This window comes from Embiotoca jacksoni, unplaced genomic scaffold, assembly GCF_022577435.1.
Source record: "Embiotoca jacksoni isolate LCO1_2020_lvr unplaced genomic scaffold, fEmbJac1.0.p SCAF_41, whole genome shotgun sequence".
Taxonomy (NCBI): domain Eukaryota; kingdom Metazoa; phylum Chordata; class Actinopteri; family Embiotocidae; genus Embiotoca; species Embiotoca jacksoni.
The window spans coordinates 675,774-692,060 of record NW_027185394.1 but is presented as its reverse complement, the minus strand read 5'-3'; the positions used below and the strand labels follow the sequence as shown (position 1 = coordinate 692,060).

General features: G+C 42.0%; 1 protein-coding gene across 1 annotated transcript in view; it reads right to left on the bottom strand.

The window, feature by feature from the left end:
* Positions 1-12,128, bottom strand: part of LOC138209854 (glutamate receptor ionotropic, kainate 5-like) — a 105,824-nt gene extending 93,696 nt beyond the window's left edge. Inside the window, 1 exon segment of the mRNA XM_069168647.1 lies at positions 11,734-12,128. The gene's annotated coding sequence lies outside the window, so the exon portion shown is untranslated.
* Positions 12,129-16,287: the final 4,159 nt, after the last annotated feature.

Sequence of the window (16,287 nt, the reverse complement as noted above, 5' to 3'; positions counted from 1 at the left end):
CACACACAGACACCACAGTGTGTCTGTGTGTGTGTGAGATCGTGGGTCTCTTGAGTGGCGGGATGCTGACTGATAATCGATGTTGCGTCATTGGCTGGTGACCCGGTGGCTGCAGGCTCGTTGTCGTGACGACCTGACTTACAAAAAGGATGTTCACTCGCCAGAAAACTGGTTTGCAGCTTATTTGCCGTGTGTGTGTGTGTGTGTGTGTGTGTGTGTGTGTGTGTGTGTGTGTGTGTGTGTGTGTGTGTGTGTCACGTCTATCTTTTTGAGGACCAATTGGAGTTTTCCAGGAATAAGTGAAGAGATTTTGCGCATAATGTGTTTTTATAATTTATTAAATAACGAGCGTTGAGGGACTCCGTCGATGTATTTTGCAACGTTACGTGCTGCTTTGCTGTGTTTGTGTTTGTCTTTGCTGTGTTTGTCTTTGCTGTGTTTGTCTTTGCTGTGGTTGTCTTTGCTGTGGTTGTCTTTGCTGTGGTTGTCTTTGCTGTGGTTGTCTTTGCTGTGGTTGTCTTTGCTGTGGTGGTTGTCTTTGCTGTGGTTGTCTTTGCTGTGGTTGTCTTTGCTGTGGTTGTCTTTGCTGTGGTTGTCTTTGCTGTGGTTGTCTTTGCTGTGGTTGTCTTTGCTGTGTTTGTCTTTGCTGTGGTTGTCTTTGCTGTGTTTGTCTTTGCTGTGGTTGTCTTTGCTGTGATTGTCTTTGCTGTGGTTGTCTTTGCTGTGTTTGTCTTTGCTGTGGTTGTCTTTGCTGTGATTGTCTTTGCTGTGGTTGTCTTTGCTGTGATTGTCTTTGCTGTGATTGTCTTTGCTGTGTTTGTCCTCCCGTCTCAGTGAACGTGTCTTCAGGGAGTCGTCGAGCTGAAACATGATTAAGTTGTGTTTTTCTTGACCGATGGAGCGACGGATGATTAGAAGGACGTGGGTTTTATTTGTCAGGCTTCAAAATGACCTGCAGGAAAGACTGGGGGGGGGGGGGGGTAGATCCCCTCTCCCACCTTCACCAAATCATACCAGCCACTCATATATTAACCACCAACATCCACTGATGTGATTCAGGGAGGTAAAAATAACCGCCTTCAACCCTCTGCAGCTCCATCTGTCTGTCCCCCCCCTCCCCCTCCTCCTCCCCCTCCTCCTCCTCCTCCTCCCCCTCCTCCTCCTCCTCCTCCTCTGCTCCGCGGCTGATGCTGAATTTGATTTTGAGCTCTTAAAAAAGGGATTTTGCAGATTTTTGAAGCGTCTTTATGTCAAATTCACATCTTCATCATCAACATCCCAAAACTCCAGACAGATTTTAGCCTCTCTGTGGCAGTTTTCATTATTTCCTCAGAAATCAGCTGAAATGATTCATCACATCTTTTTAAGAAACACACAAATTAGGATTTGTGTGTTTGCAGCCGATTTTTTATATTTTAAGCATAAATGCCAAAACTAAATATATATTAGTTTGTCGGTAACGACGACATTTGTTCACTACGTTCAAAAATTTGAGGATTACAATCGAAGCCTCTCGTCTGATCTGATTCCGTCTTCATAATCTGAGATTCAGGATTCATCAGCGCTAACGATGCAGCTAAGTGCTACATTAAGAGAAAGCTAGCCAGAGTTAGCCGCCGCTAGCCTTCGTGAAAAACCCCTAAAGCTACGTTCAGTCGTTGATTTCTTTTCTACGAGTTGTGATTTCTACGTTTTTCATGCTGTGACGTTTCTTTATTATTATTCACAAAACTTAAATAAAGCAGCAGCTGAAAATCATTTTATGAAAAATAAGAATTAACTTTTCATAAATATTGACTAATGTATTAAATTATAGCGCATGAATACTCGTCTCTACTTTTTATTCTATGTAAACACAGAAATTCTTGATTTATGCAAGTTACAGGTTGGAAATTATAATGAAATTGCTTCTTTAATAATTTAGTTTTAATGGATGAGAGAGCTGAGATTTTGTCGGTTCGATACTGGAGAGGATTATTGAAGTAAAAAACTCTCCGTCACGGAGAAGGAACGCAGTTTAAAGTCGAGCATGAGAAAAAAACCTCCAGGAAAACATCTGCCGACACATTTCAGCCTTCATTAAGAGCTTCTCTCTCGTCTCTTTTTTTCCCGCCGTTTCCTCTCCGACACATTTGCACTTGAAAAGAGATCCGAATATTGAAAACGCTCGGCGAGGGCTCTGATTTAAATGCGTGACGGAGGCTTTTACTTGAATATCGCCCGTTGGCCTGATTTAACATCTCCGGGGAGGAAGTTGCACCGAGGACGGCCAAGTGGATCTTTTTTTTGACATTGCCTGTTTCTCCGCTCCGGCTTTTGTTCCCGTTTTTATTTATGGCACATTATCGGTTTAATCCTCGAAAAAACAAGCAAAACTTACTTCGAGCGAGGAAAACCCAAAAACCGAGCTTCAGGACAAATATGAAAATATAAAATAATCGACATGGTAGAGAGAGATTCAGTTCAGCTGTAGCTGTTACCGTGACAACCAGTACTGTAAATGACAGCGTATGTTGTTCTTTTTTACGTCTAAATTCATAAATCCAGGCTGGAACGAGGAGATGAGGAAAGGAAACGAGGAAAGGAAGGAAGGATCTGTTGACCACGATAGAAACGGAGAACGCAGGAAGTCGTGAACGGCTTCGAGTCTCGTCGGCGACCGACCGGCTCGAAAGAAGTCGGAAAATCAAAATCAAATTTCATTAAAAAAAATAAAAGAGGCTTCACCTTCACCGTCTTCTTATTCTTATTTTCACATTGACACCACGCAGGGGACCGAACACAAACAACAACAACAACACAAACAACAACAACAACTATAACAACTCCTGTACTTCGAGCAGAGCTGTGACTCACGACGTCTGATTTGCAAGTTAATGACGTTAGTTAAATACGTTAGTTAAATAGTTAGTTAATGACGTTAGTTAATGACATTAGTTAAATAGTTAGTTAATGACGTTAGTTAATGACGTTAGTTAATGACATTAGTTAAATAGTTAGTTAATGACGTTAGTTAATGACGTTAGTTAAATAGTTAGTTAATGACGTTAGTTAATGCCGTTAATTAATTACGTTAGTTAATGACGTTAGTTAAATACGTTAGTTAATGACGTTAGTTAATGACGTTAGTTAAATACATTAGTTAATGACGTTAGTTAATGCCGTTAGTTAATGCCGTTAGTTAAATACGTTAGTTAAATACGTTAGTTAAATACGTTAGTTAATGACGTTAGTTAAATACGTTAGTTAATGCCGTTAGTTAATGACGTTAGTTAAATACGTTAGTTAATGACGTTAGTTAATGACGTTAGTTAATGACGTTAGTTAAATACATTAGTTAATGACGTTAGTTAATGCCGTTAGTTAATGCCGTTAGTTAATGACGTTAGTTAAATACGTTAGTTAATTATGTTAGTTAATGACGTTAGTTAATGACGTTAGTTAAATACATTAGTTAATGACGTTAGTTAATGCCGTTAGTTAATGCCGTTAATTAATGACGTTAGTTAAATACGTTAGTTAATGACGTTAGTTAATGACGTTAGTTAATGACGTTAGTTAAATACATTAGTTAATGACGTTAGTTAATGCCGTTAGTTAATGCCGTTAGTTAATGACGTTAGTTAAATACATTAGTTAATGATGTTAGTTAATGCCGTTAGTTAATGCCGTTAGTTAATGACGTTAGTTAATGACGTTAGTTAAATACATTAGTTAATGCCGTTAGTTAATGCCGTTAGTTAATGCCGTTAGTTAATGCCGTTAGTTAATGCCATTAGTTAAATACGTTAGTTAATTACGTTAGTTAAATACGTTAGTTAAATACGTTAGTTAATGACGTTAGTTAAATACGTTAGTTAATGACGTTAGTTAAATACATTAGTTAATGACGTTAGTTAATGACGTTAGTTAATGACACATCGTTACGTCGTCGTGTTCACATCTGAATTAACGAACTTTCTTTGGTTTTGAAAACCTCCTGAAAGACGGCTAGCAGGTCGGAACCACTTTTGTTCTTCCGACCGAACGATTTCGCTCATTCGTGATTTAAAGGTATTTTCCGACATCAAAGCAGACCGCCGCTCAACAGGAAGTCCGGAGTTTCTATTTTTAGAAATAACACGTCTGATGAACTCTGGTCTAAAACCGACACACGGCTTCGTTTTGGAGGCTGAAACACGACGAGTTTTTAAAACGTTAAATAAATGAAGAGTCGTCGGAGTCAGTCGGTTTACTGGAGGACCAACCAGGGCAGCGAGGCATGCTGGGAAATCTGGCAAACAAGCAAACAAAACCAACTGGTACCAAACAACCGCCGTTCAAACGGACCCGGGACCGTTTGATTTCCATGTAACTGTAACCCCTCCCACATCTCACTGCAACGGGACAGGAAGCTGAGGTCTGTGTTTGTGTTGCAGATCTGCTGCCACACTTTCTGCATCCCCCCTCCCCCTTCCTCCTCCTCCTCCTCCTCCTCCCCCCCCCCCCCCCCCCCGGTGACCTCCTCTACTGCAGTACTGAACCTCGGCCGTCCTGTTCGTCCCTCGAAGGGACTGACGCTCCGAGAGGACAAAAACATCGACGAGGAAAAAAGCAGAAACATAAAAAATAAAATAAAAATCATCTCCAGGAATAAAAACTAGAAGCTGCAGACAAACTGACAGCGAGTCTTCAGCTGCAGGTCTGCAGAGACTTTCAGCCTCTTTTAGCTCCTGCTTTTGGTTTTGCTGCAGTTTTTCCGGTCTGCTGAACAGAACTGAAACCTGACGTCTCCCTTCAGGCGCCGTGGAGACCAAAACAAAGATAAAAGATAAAAGATAAAAGACCGACACTTCAAAAACAATCAGTGTCACAGTTTTCTATTTTTCAGCTCGTTTTCAGACAGAAATTGTTCAGTTTAGCTTTGAAAAGAATAATTAATCAGCCAATCGTGATTATTCAACAAAAAAACCACTTGTTATTTCACTCATGATTTTTGTCTCTTGTCTTATGACCTGTTTAAAGTGGGCGGGGCCACGTCAGATAAAAGAAATTCAGCTAATTCAATACACCAATCAGATCAATCACGGAAAAAAATGGGGAGTTTTAAGATTTTTTTTTTTTTTTTGCAGGAAAATTGCAGGAACTAGAAAAAAATCTCAGTCTCAATTTTTTTTAAATTTTTTTTCCCCTTTTAATCCAGAAAATGAACTTATTTTTGCTGATGAAGTCATTTTTTATTTAGAAAGGTGACTTTTTGTTATTTTTGCAGGAATTTTGTAAAATTGCAAACTGCCAAAAATATTGCAGAGATTTCTTGAATTTGTGTTAATTATTGTGATTCCCGACGACTCGACACCACGTTCAAAGACGCGAACGCAGATTTATTGCTCCGTGTTTCAGGAGGGTTTCGAGGTCGTCGGCGCGGCGATCGCTAACTGAGCGAGTGTGTGTGTGTGTGTGTGTGTGTGTGTGTGTGTGTGTGTGTGATTGTGTGTGTGATTGTGTGTGTGTGTGTGTGTGTGTCAGGTGTGGCTGCAGGTGTGCTGCTCCTCTGGGGGACGGCAGATACACAAATTCAATATGACACACAATCACACACACACACACACACACACACACACACAATCACACACACACGATCATAGACAGCAGAACATGACAAACTTCAGCAGCTCTGACCCTGAACATCCACCACACATCCATCCTCTGCCTGCAGAGCAGCCCGCAGACAAGTGGAGGGACCGTGTGTGTGTGTGTGTGTGTGTGTGTGTGTGTGTGTGTGTGTGTGTGTGTGATTGTGTGTGTGTGCGTGTGTGTGTGTGTGTGTGTGTGTGTGTGCGTGTGTGTGCGTGTGTGTGTGTGTGTGTGATTGTGTGTGTGTGTGTGTGTGTGTGTGTGTGTGTGATTGTGTGTGTGTGTGTGTGTGTGTGTGTGTGTGTATGTGTGTGTGTATGTGATTGTGTGTGTGTGTGTGTGTGTGATTGTGTGTGTGTGTGTGATTGTGTGTGTGTGTGTGTGTGTGTGTGTGTGTGTGTGTGTGTGTGTATGTGTGTGTGTGTGTGTGTGTGTTTACATGTTTTAACGGTCATCTTGGAGATTCTATGATGATAAATGAACGTTACACAAAACTATGAGTCTCTTCTCAGATTATTCAAAGTCTAAATAAATATTTAATAAATATTCAAAATGTTCTGACGTGTATATTCTGAATTTGAAGTAATTTTTAAGCAGTCTAAAGTATTAAGTATTTTTAAGTAGTTTGAAGTATATCAAAGTATTTTTTAGTATTTTTCAGCAGTTTGAAGCAGTTTTCTTGTTGTCTAACATTTCTTTGTATCGTTTGGTTTTCCAAGAGGAAATAAATAAGTTTTTATCTGCAGTCTTCTCTGGAAGGTTGCAGGAAATATAAATAAATCAAAATGAGTATTAACTAATAAAAATAAACAGGGTGTAGTTGCAGCGTGTATTATTAGTGTATCCGTGGCGACCACACTGCTACGCTGTTAAAACTGTTCCCTCTAAAGGTCCGTGTCCTGTTCATTAGCACACCGTGCCCCAGTAAAATACCCACAATCCCCTGGGAGACGGTAATCACAATCTGCTGCTGCTCTCCACGATGTGAAGCCGGCGATAACCGACCCATGTCATGTGACCTCCCCCCCGGTTGGCTGCCGGTTTGCAGATTTGAAGCATCAGCAAGGGCTGGGTAATTGATTTTTTTATGGTTGCCATGGGAACCATTAACTGTTCTGGTTCTGGTTAAAGAGTTAAAGAGTCGTCGTGCTTCTGAAGGACCAAACGGAGGACGGAGGATCAGCAGCCGTCAGCTCGGCTCAAAAATCACTTTCCACTGTCTACAGATTGAAGCTCAGATTGTTTCTAACAACTCGCACACGTTATATTCTTTGACCGTCGAGGTCAATAAATGTTATAATAAATACAGTAAACAACGCAACGCTCCAAAGCGTCTCCGCCGGGACGTCTCGCAGCGTCTCGGAAAGGTCGGCGTTCATATTTAGTGACGTGAAAGCTGCCGCAGCAGATTTCTACGTCTGCAGGTTCGTCGCTGCTGCAGCCGACAGCGATGCGGTCTGATGGACATCTCCGTCGCCGGTGGCGACGGGCGCTTTTGTTACGACGACGTACAGATGAGACGGATGCAAACAAATATATCGGCTTCCAGCAGGCGGCCGGCCGCTCGCGAACACGTGGAATTAAGTTTCCATTCAATTTACACTCTCTGAATTTTAGATTAGAGGGAAGCAGCTCCGTTAAAACGACTTCCCTCCGTGGCTGCTCGGGTTGCTACGGTAACACCGCAATGTAAAAATGTGCCGTTATCACACCGCGCTTTTTACACATGATTTTTAACGGTATTAAAAAAGAAATGCCAACAAACCAATCCGGTTTGTAAAAAAACAACAACTTACGTTCACGGAAAACATCAAATGTGAGATTTAAAGGAAATTTTCATTTAAAAATATATTTCTTATGATATATAATAAAGCTTTTAAATTAAAACAAAACGTGATACGTGATACTTTCACTGATGTTATGACACCGGAGAATAAAAACACTCGTCTGGTAAATAATGACTCAATAAATTATCTGTTGATCGTGTTCCTGTCAGATAAAATGAAACCTGCGGATTTAAACTGAAGTGTAAATGACTTGTTTATAAAAGTTATTAGAAGCAGCTGCTCTAATAAATACAGGTTGCAGTGAATACGAACAGGATGTAATTATATAAATGCCGCGTCGGCTCCGGTGAGAATCAAATCCAATAACCACAAAACACACAACGGCGCTCGTTCAGAGCGGAAACCGAAAATAATCAAACGGAGAATCGCAGCTTCAACCGTCTGATTACCGGCACGACCGGCCGTTAACGGAGACGTCGCGCCGTAAATCAATCGGATTCTCGGCCGCAGTCTGAGTGCCGAGGACGACCTCCGTAAAACGTCCAGCTCCGAATCAAATGTCGTTTTAACGTTGTTACCGTGACAACCGGAGTCAGAACGATCGACGGGCATCGCACGGGACGGGAGGCTTCGTTTCACCTGAACTGGAGCTTCAGCTTCTCTCAAAATCAACTTTGAGGGTCTAATCGGGAATTTGATCAAAAATTTAAAATAAAAAATCCTTGTTCAGAGTTACGTATTCACAATTTAATTAAAATAACCATAAAAAGAACAAAATGTTTTGATTTGACAGATTTTTCTTACAAAACATGACTTGGAGAACAAATACAATTCTCTTTTTAAGAAGTAACGAGCCAATCAGGTGTTTTCTGATCCATCAGATGGTTGTTGGTTTTAGTTTGGTTAGATCAGAGTAATGATATTTTAAAATACATCCAATGAAGAATAACCTCGCTTCTCTGAAACATGAAGTGTTTTTCACAACTGAAGCCGAAAAGCTCGAAGCTTTTATCAATAAAAGAACTTAAAGCCAAAATAAAAGCAGCTCACGTTTTAAGGACGTACTTCCTGCCTCAGATCGTATTTTTGAGGTTTTATTTTTCGGGGTTAATTCTTCCCGTCGTCTCCACTCGGAGACGTTAACCGGTAAACAACGGTGATTTTCCCTCGTTGCTCCTCCTCCACCTCCTTCCACCTCCTCCTCCACCTCCCTCCACGGCTTTAAAAAGGATCCAAACCAGGATCCGAATGAGGGTTTACATTGTTTGATAGTTAAAAAAAAAAAGCTTCTTGGTGCGTTACTGCCACCTTGTGGTGGTCGTGGTGCGTTACTGCCAATAACAACAAGGGGAAATTACAAAAATTTAAGCAGTGGTGACATAAACTTAATAAGATTTTAAGTGAGTATTCAAAAATTCGAATGCAATCCTGAAAGCGATCCCAAATAAAAACGGACCTTTAAACCTGCTCACGTAAAGGAAAACAAACTGTACGATTGTTTTACGTGTTCAGACTTTTTACATCAACCAAAAAATCTCTCCTTTCAAAATAAAACGCCAGCAGAAATACTGTATGTGGTTTTAGAAACGTCCACAATCACTCACTCAATTATCAATCCATCAATCAATGAATCCATCAATCACTCAATCTGTCAATCAATCAGGTCCTGCCGGAATCTCGTCTCAACACGGCACACTTATTTAAAATTTAAATTTAAATCACACACTTGCAGTCCGTCACACACACACACATACTCACACACACACACACACACTCACACACACACTCACACTCACACACACACACACACTCACACACACACACACACTCACACACACACACACACACACACACACACACACATACTCACACACACACACACACACTCACACACACACTCACACTCACACACACACACACACTCACACACACACACACACTCACACACACACACACACACACACTCACACACACACACTCACACACACACTCACACACACACACACACACACACACACACACACACACACACACTCACACACTCACACACACACACACACATACACACACACACAGGGAATAGAAAGCCTTATTGATCTCCTCCCACGTCGGAGCATCACTTCTGACGCCTCGAACTATTTATCACACGGAAAAATGAAAGATTGAACGCAGGAGGAGCACGACGGCCGACCGGACGCCCACGATGACGCACACCGACACACACAGGGGGGAGGAGGAGGTGGGAGGAGGAGGGGGGTGCAGGAGAGATTCAGCAGAGATGATGATGATGATGATGACGATGGAGGATGACGATGAGTGAGTGGAATATGATGTGGAGGGAAGACAAACTGATGAAACACCTCCAGAGTCCGTCTGCAGATGTGATTTAAACACACACACCTGCACAGTGATAATTACAGCCGGGCCTTCATCACACCTCCTCCTCCTCCTCCTCCTCCTCTCATTTACATTGTCCTCCTGCTTTAAAGTTGTTTTTTTCTACTGTGAAAACATTTTCTCATCCGATCTGCATCAGCTTAAAAACCAACCCAGGCAGAATAACGCCTGTTTTCAGGTCTTTTATTTACGTTGCATTAGTACATACGTGTGTTTAGCGTGTGCAGAATGATCCATCGCCGGCTGCCGAGTGCAGCGAAGTCACATCTGCTCAGACTGACGTCGCTGATCACTGAGGAACTGACGAGAAGCTAAAAACAGGAAGAATCTCGGGCAGCTTCTGAACTGTCAGCAGGAGGAGCTCCGTTTGGTTCTCTTGACCTCTGAGTGGATTCATGGAGGGTTTTTACAAGTTCAAGAGACGACGATGACGATGATGATGATGATGTATCTACATGAGTGTCACATCTGTGGCTTCCCTTCAGAATCTCAAACTGTATTATTAATTATATTTACATATATTTTTTTAATACAGAAATATTCTAATGACAAAAAGTATGAAGATCTTAACTTATTATTTTGAGTGTCAGTTGTATTTTTAATATCGTCGGTCAAAACTAAAGTAACGTAGAACAACTAGACCAACACGGTTCAGCTTCTGGTCTTCAGTTTCAAACCAGCCCTGTTTTGTTTTTTTGTTTCACAAACTGAAACACGTTTAAACACGTTTAATATTATAGTTAACTTCGCTTTTACTCACAAACCCTCTCGTGTCCTCTCGCTGGAAGCAGTGAAACAGGCCAAACTTTTTATGTTCCACAACACAAATGTACGGCTCAGATATACTTTCAAAACTCCAACATCCAATACAACCAAAGAGAAGTTTCATACCTTCACCGGGTCGGTCTGCTTTTAAAATGTCCTGATTAACTCCATCAAACATCTTCAAACTCTCCGAACACATGCACAAACAGCAAGACAGGAAGACGTGTCCACCTGTCCAGGAAGCGGCCGGGAGACAAACAGGAAGTAAAGCCCGCAGACGTCTTTATGTGGAAAACAATCCGCCAAAATAAAAGAACACTTTCCTGGTTAAATTGTAGGAAACGAGTCGATTCGTTTGAAGGTGAAAATCTCCCAGAGGAAATAATTCACCAACATCAGTGTTAGGCTGTTCCCCTTCAAAATAAAAGTCTGTAACTGGCTGCGTCGCCTGCTGTCGTCACTCTCAATGGTTGTTTTACCTTTAAACACGGTGGATTTATTAGGAAATGAATTACCGGAGCTCGTTTTAAATTATGTACGAAAATAAACAAGAAACAACAAAAAAGAAATAGATTAATATTGAGTCAAAAATTTTATGCAACAAATCTCGTTTTCAAAGTAAAGTGATGAAACATAAAGAAAGTCAGAGATTCACCGTCCACGAAGTTTTGAATGAAAATAAATGCAGAACAAGGCGTTCGTGAACTAAAACCAAACTCTGTATCAAACTAATGGAGCTTATTGGATCAAAACTTAATAACTGAAAATATTTAAAATTAGAAGTTTATATTTGAGTTTTTACCACCAAAAATCATTGTTTACGATCACCAACCTGCATTATGCAAATTTCATTGTTTTCAAAAATCACTGCATTTTCATGCAGTTTCAATAAATGAATAATTGAAGCCGTCCAGCTGTTTTCTTCAGTTAAAGACATTAATCACGATGACGAGATGTTTACGTCACAACTTTCAGTGTTAAACAGAAAACTGATGCAGGACGAAGGGCAGAAGAAACAACCGGACAGAACCTGAGAGGACAGAGGACAAACTGGGAGGGACAGACGGAGGATGAGGAGGAAGGAAGGAAGGAAGGAAGGAAGGAAGGAAGGAAGGAAGAAGAAGGAAGAAGGAGGAAGGAAGGAAGGTAGGAAGGAAGTAGTACTCACAGAATGAAGATGACAGCAGCAGCCGATGTGAACAGATTCCTTCGGACGCCTTCGGCCAGTTTAACGAAACGTTACGATCCACAAGAGGAAGTTTCAAAAAGAGGAAGTGAAGCTTTGAGAGTTCGGAGACGTTGAAAGGTGCGTTTGTTGTCGTTATAACAAAAGAGGGAAGAGTTAACGTCTGACGCGGAAACGAGGCGCCTTCCCGCCTTTTTTAAAAATATTTACTTCTTTGCGTCTCTTGTCCGCCAGATTAAATCGTCATCAGATTCTTTTAACGATCGTCTTCTGTTTCAGCTGCACAGGAAGGAAGTCCGGCGCGCCCTGTCAGTCAAGACTCGGGGCTCCGCTGCTTTGCAGCTGCTCGTTATCTCTGCGGCGCGGCGCCGCCCCGATCCGGCCATCTCCCGCCCCCCCGCCCGCCCCTCCCCCACAGTGCTCCTCCTCCCTCCGATCGTTTACCCAGAATGCCCGGCGGCCTCCCTCTCCTCTCTCTAATGTCTAATCCCCATCCAGATCTGCGGCTGTTAATTGGTTTCAGGTGTCGTCACGCCGCCGTCGCCGGTAAATAAACAGATGATTACTCAGCGGTCGGGGGCTCGTTCAAAATGGCCGAATGTTCGGGGGGGAAGTTTGTGGCGGCTACATGGTAGGACGAGCCGCATGTCACCTTCGGAGAGTCGACATCGTGAAGAACCTCGATGGAAGAATCGGGAAGTTTCCTGTTTCTGTCCGGGTTTCCTCAGATCGCGTTTCCGTTAGCATCCGAAACTTTTATCCACGAAAAAGAAAAAGAATCCACCGGAAAAAACAATAAAAAAATACCCAGAATCCTTTTCTTCTGCTGGCGTTCCCCCTTCCGTCAGTGCAGCAGCCTACTGAAGGGATGCGGTTGTCATGGCGACCGGTAGCGGGTAGCGGCGGTCAGAAATGATGACGTGATGAAATCTGCAATGACATGAAAGACACGAAGATCGAAGATCAATTAAAATTACAAAAACAAACGTTCTCCGTCACGTTTGATTCATTTATTTGTTTTTGTTGTGCGCGTTATTTATTTATTTGAACGCGTTGGATTCCCATGATCCTCTCTGTTGTCGTCTTTATTTCGACCGTGCGGCCGAGTTTTCTGCATCGCTGCTTCTGTGTTGTTGTTTTTTTGCTGTAATTTATCACTTTTTTATTTCCTCATTCGTGAGGAAATAAAAATGTTTTTGCTGCTGTTGTTTTCCAGAAAGACAAAAAGAGACAAATAGGTGCCGTGAAAAATCATCGTATCTCAAATGTTTCCACAAAATAACTAGCCGCGACCTTTGACCCGTGAACAGCCGGGGCTGATGGGAAATGGTGTTTGATTTGCAGGCGGACGAAAAAAGATGATTTAAGAAAGAAATTATGACATCATATAATTTTGAAGTTACTACTGTCCTTGAACGCACCCTGAATATGAGTTAATGCAGATTTCAGTCATCACCTACTTCCTGCCTGTGTGACATCCCCCCCCCCCCGGTCACCCCCCTCACCTCCCCCCCGCCGTGTGTTTGTGGTGTTCATTGTTTCCTGACATTTCAGCTTTCCATTAAAAGACCGTATTTCACCTCCACACCCGTCGTTTCCGTAGGAACGGCTGACGCCCGCGTTTTAATTACAACATAAATGTCGGAGGCCAGACCACCGCCCCTCCCCCCTCCCTCCCAACGAGTGAATGGCTTTTCAAACAGTGATGGAGTTTTCTAAGTGATGTCATCTGGGCGTGCAGTACATGATGGATGCTCCTCCCCGCACACGCCGAGCAGGGGGGAGGGGTGAGAGGAGGGGGGGTGATGGATGGCTGCTGGCGTCATGGAGGTTAATAAACTGAAAGAAAAGGGAAGTAGATGTAAAACTTCGAACAATAGCCTCCGACTGTCTCCTCTAAAAACTCTGATTTACAAACCACATACTTAAATATAAACTTGAGACTTCCTGGTTGGAAACGATGAAGAGTAACGGCCACTAGCAACCATCACTGACGGTTGATGACATCACTGATGGTCGTCGCTTGGTTACGACCTAAATAAAAATCATAATTATTTATTTTAATCAGTATTTTGACTCAGACTTGTGGTTCTTTTTCTGTAAACAACGATAAAGTACTCAGAATACAACCGATCATTTTCAATCGTTTCCTCCCGTCGATGGAGGCGAACGTGAACGATGAGGAATCCATCGTCTTCGTCTTCTGGACACGAAACACAGCTGCTGTTTCTGTCTGTTCAGTCGCGGTGTGTGTGTGTGTGTGTGTCTGTGTGTGTGTGTGTGTGTGTGTGTGTGTCTGTGTGTGTGTGTGTGTGTGTGTGTGTGTGTGTGTGTGTGTGTCTGTGTGTGTGTGTGTGTGTGTGTGTGTGTGTGTGTGTGTGTGTCTGTCTGTCTGTGTGCGTGTGTGTCTGTGTGTGTGTGTGTGTCTGTCTGTCTGTGTGTGTGTGTGTGTGTGTGTGTGTGTGTGTGTGTGTGTGTGTCTGTCTGTCTGTGTGTGTGTGTGTGTGTGTGTGTGTGTGTGTGTGTGTGTGTGTCTGTCTGTCTGTGTGTGTGTGTGTCTGTGTGTGTGTGTGTGTCTGTCTGTGTGTGTGTGTGTGTGTGTGTGTGTGTGTGTGTGTGTGTCTGTGTGTGTGTGTGTGTGTGTGTGTGTGTGTCTGTGTGTGTGTGTGTGTGTGTGTGTGTGTCTGTCTGTGTGTGTGTGTGTGCGTGCATGCGTGCGTGTGTCTCATAGATGCATAAAATAACACACACACACACCTGCAGCCTCTCCTCGTGCAGAACAAACACCGCCTCCGTCCCCCGCGGCGACAGCGCCGTGGTAACGCTCTTCCCCGGATGCAAACATTAGACCCGGTGAGGTCGTCTGTTCCTCCCACGTCCTTCTAACAACACGCTTCACATCTCGCCGCCGTGCATCTGAAACGCCGTCAGTTACGCTCGAAACAGCCGTCAAAGGTCAGAACGACGGCCGCTCGGCTGTAAAACATATTTATATTAAATTCAGAGTGTGAACTGGGTTTATTTTTTTATCCGGCTTCGTCCTTGAGAAGCGGTTTAAACGCCTCCTGTCTAAACACCGAATTATCCCGCTTCCACGAGAGGCTGTTCGTTAAAGAGTGCCACAGGCAGCAGTTAAGAACACATCATACACATAATGATGGCGGAAGAAAGGTTCCTGGAGGGGGGAAGCTTTTAGAGCGCGCACGCTTGTATACGATACGAAACCAACATTAAGCACATTTAATCCAAACAATTTTTAAATTCAAATTGTCTTCAGTTTAAATATGACCAATATTTAAGTTCTTATTTAGAATTTAATCGGATTTTTATTTTTTTATTTTATGCTATTCTATTTGATTATAATGTGCATTTTTTTAATGTGCAATTTTTTTTTTTTAAATGTATATCCTGACTACCTCTATTTTTATTGTTATTTTGTATTGCTTTTGCTGAATCTTTCCTTGCTGATGTAACAAAAAAATGGCCCCGTGTGGTAAGGTACGAACTTTAATAAACTACTTTTTTTTTTTTGCTACAGCAGCATTTAATACATACAATAGACAGAATAAAATATAGGTACTAAAAATTATTAAAAAAAAGAAAAAGAATTAACATTATATACAAATAAAAATAGAATAATATTAAATTAAACTGAACAACAGTGCAACAAATAAAAAAAAATTAAAAAACAGTTTTATTGACAAAAACTCGAACTAAAAACAGCTTCCCAACCAACTCTAATAATCTAAAGTTACGAACACCAACAGCTCCGCTTGAACTTCAGAACTTTTTTGAGTTTGTGGTTACACAATTAGGAAGTTGCGCTCAACGTACGCAAATGTTTTAAATCGTTACAAAAATGCTCACGTGGATGCCGTCTAGAAGCCACAGAGGCTAACAATTTAAATTTAAGTTAAATTTAAATATGTAAGAAGAAAAACTCGACGTGACTAAAATTAACAATATATCAGCTTAAAGTGTGACGAAACGTCAACTTCCCTGACCTTTCTGTAAACTTGAGGCTTATAGAATATTTCCCGACGCTGTGAACACCACAAGAGGGCGCCATTCATTTCACTTCTAGTGAACGCAGTGAACGCAGCTGCAAATCAGTTGTGTAAATGAATTATAAATCTACAACAACAACAACAAAATTGCAAATCTGGCACGGCATTGATCCATTTAAAGCTAACTGACACGCGTTTTTATGATAACAAACTTTTATTCGGAGGGCTGCCATTTAGTTCGATGACCGAAACTCGTGCAACACCTAAAAAAAGAAGCTTCCCAACCAACTCGGCTCGTCGAGCCAACAGCTAACTTTAGCTACAAGCTATCTCCTCCTTTGACAAAAGAGGGCGCCGTTCACGTGGACTTTTCTCCGCACACGATCCAACAGTTGAATGTTTTGGGGGGTTAAAAGTAAAAGGTTTTAGTTCGTAGAGTTGCGTATGAACAAGTTTCTCATGACGGAGGTGACGTTACGTAAAATTCTAGGTAACGACTTTTGTTGAGACATTTTAAGGCTTTTTAAAT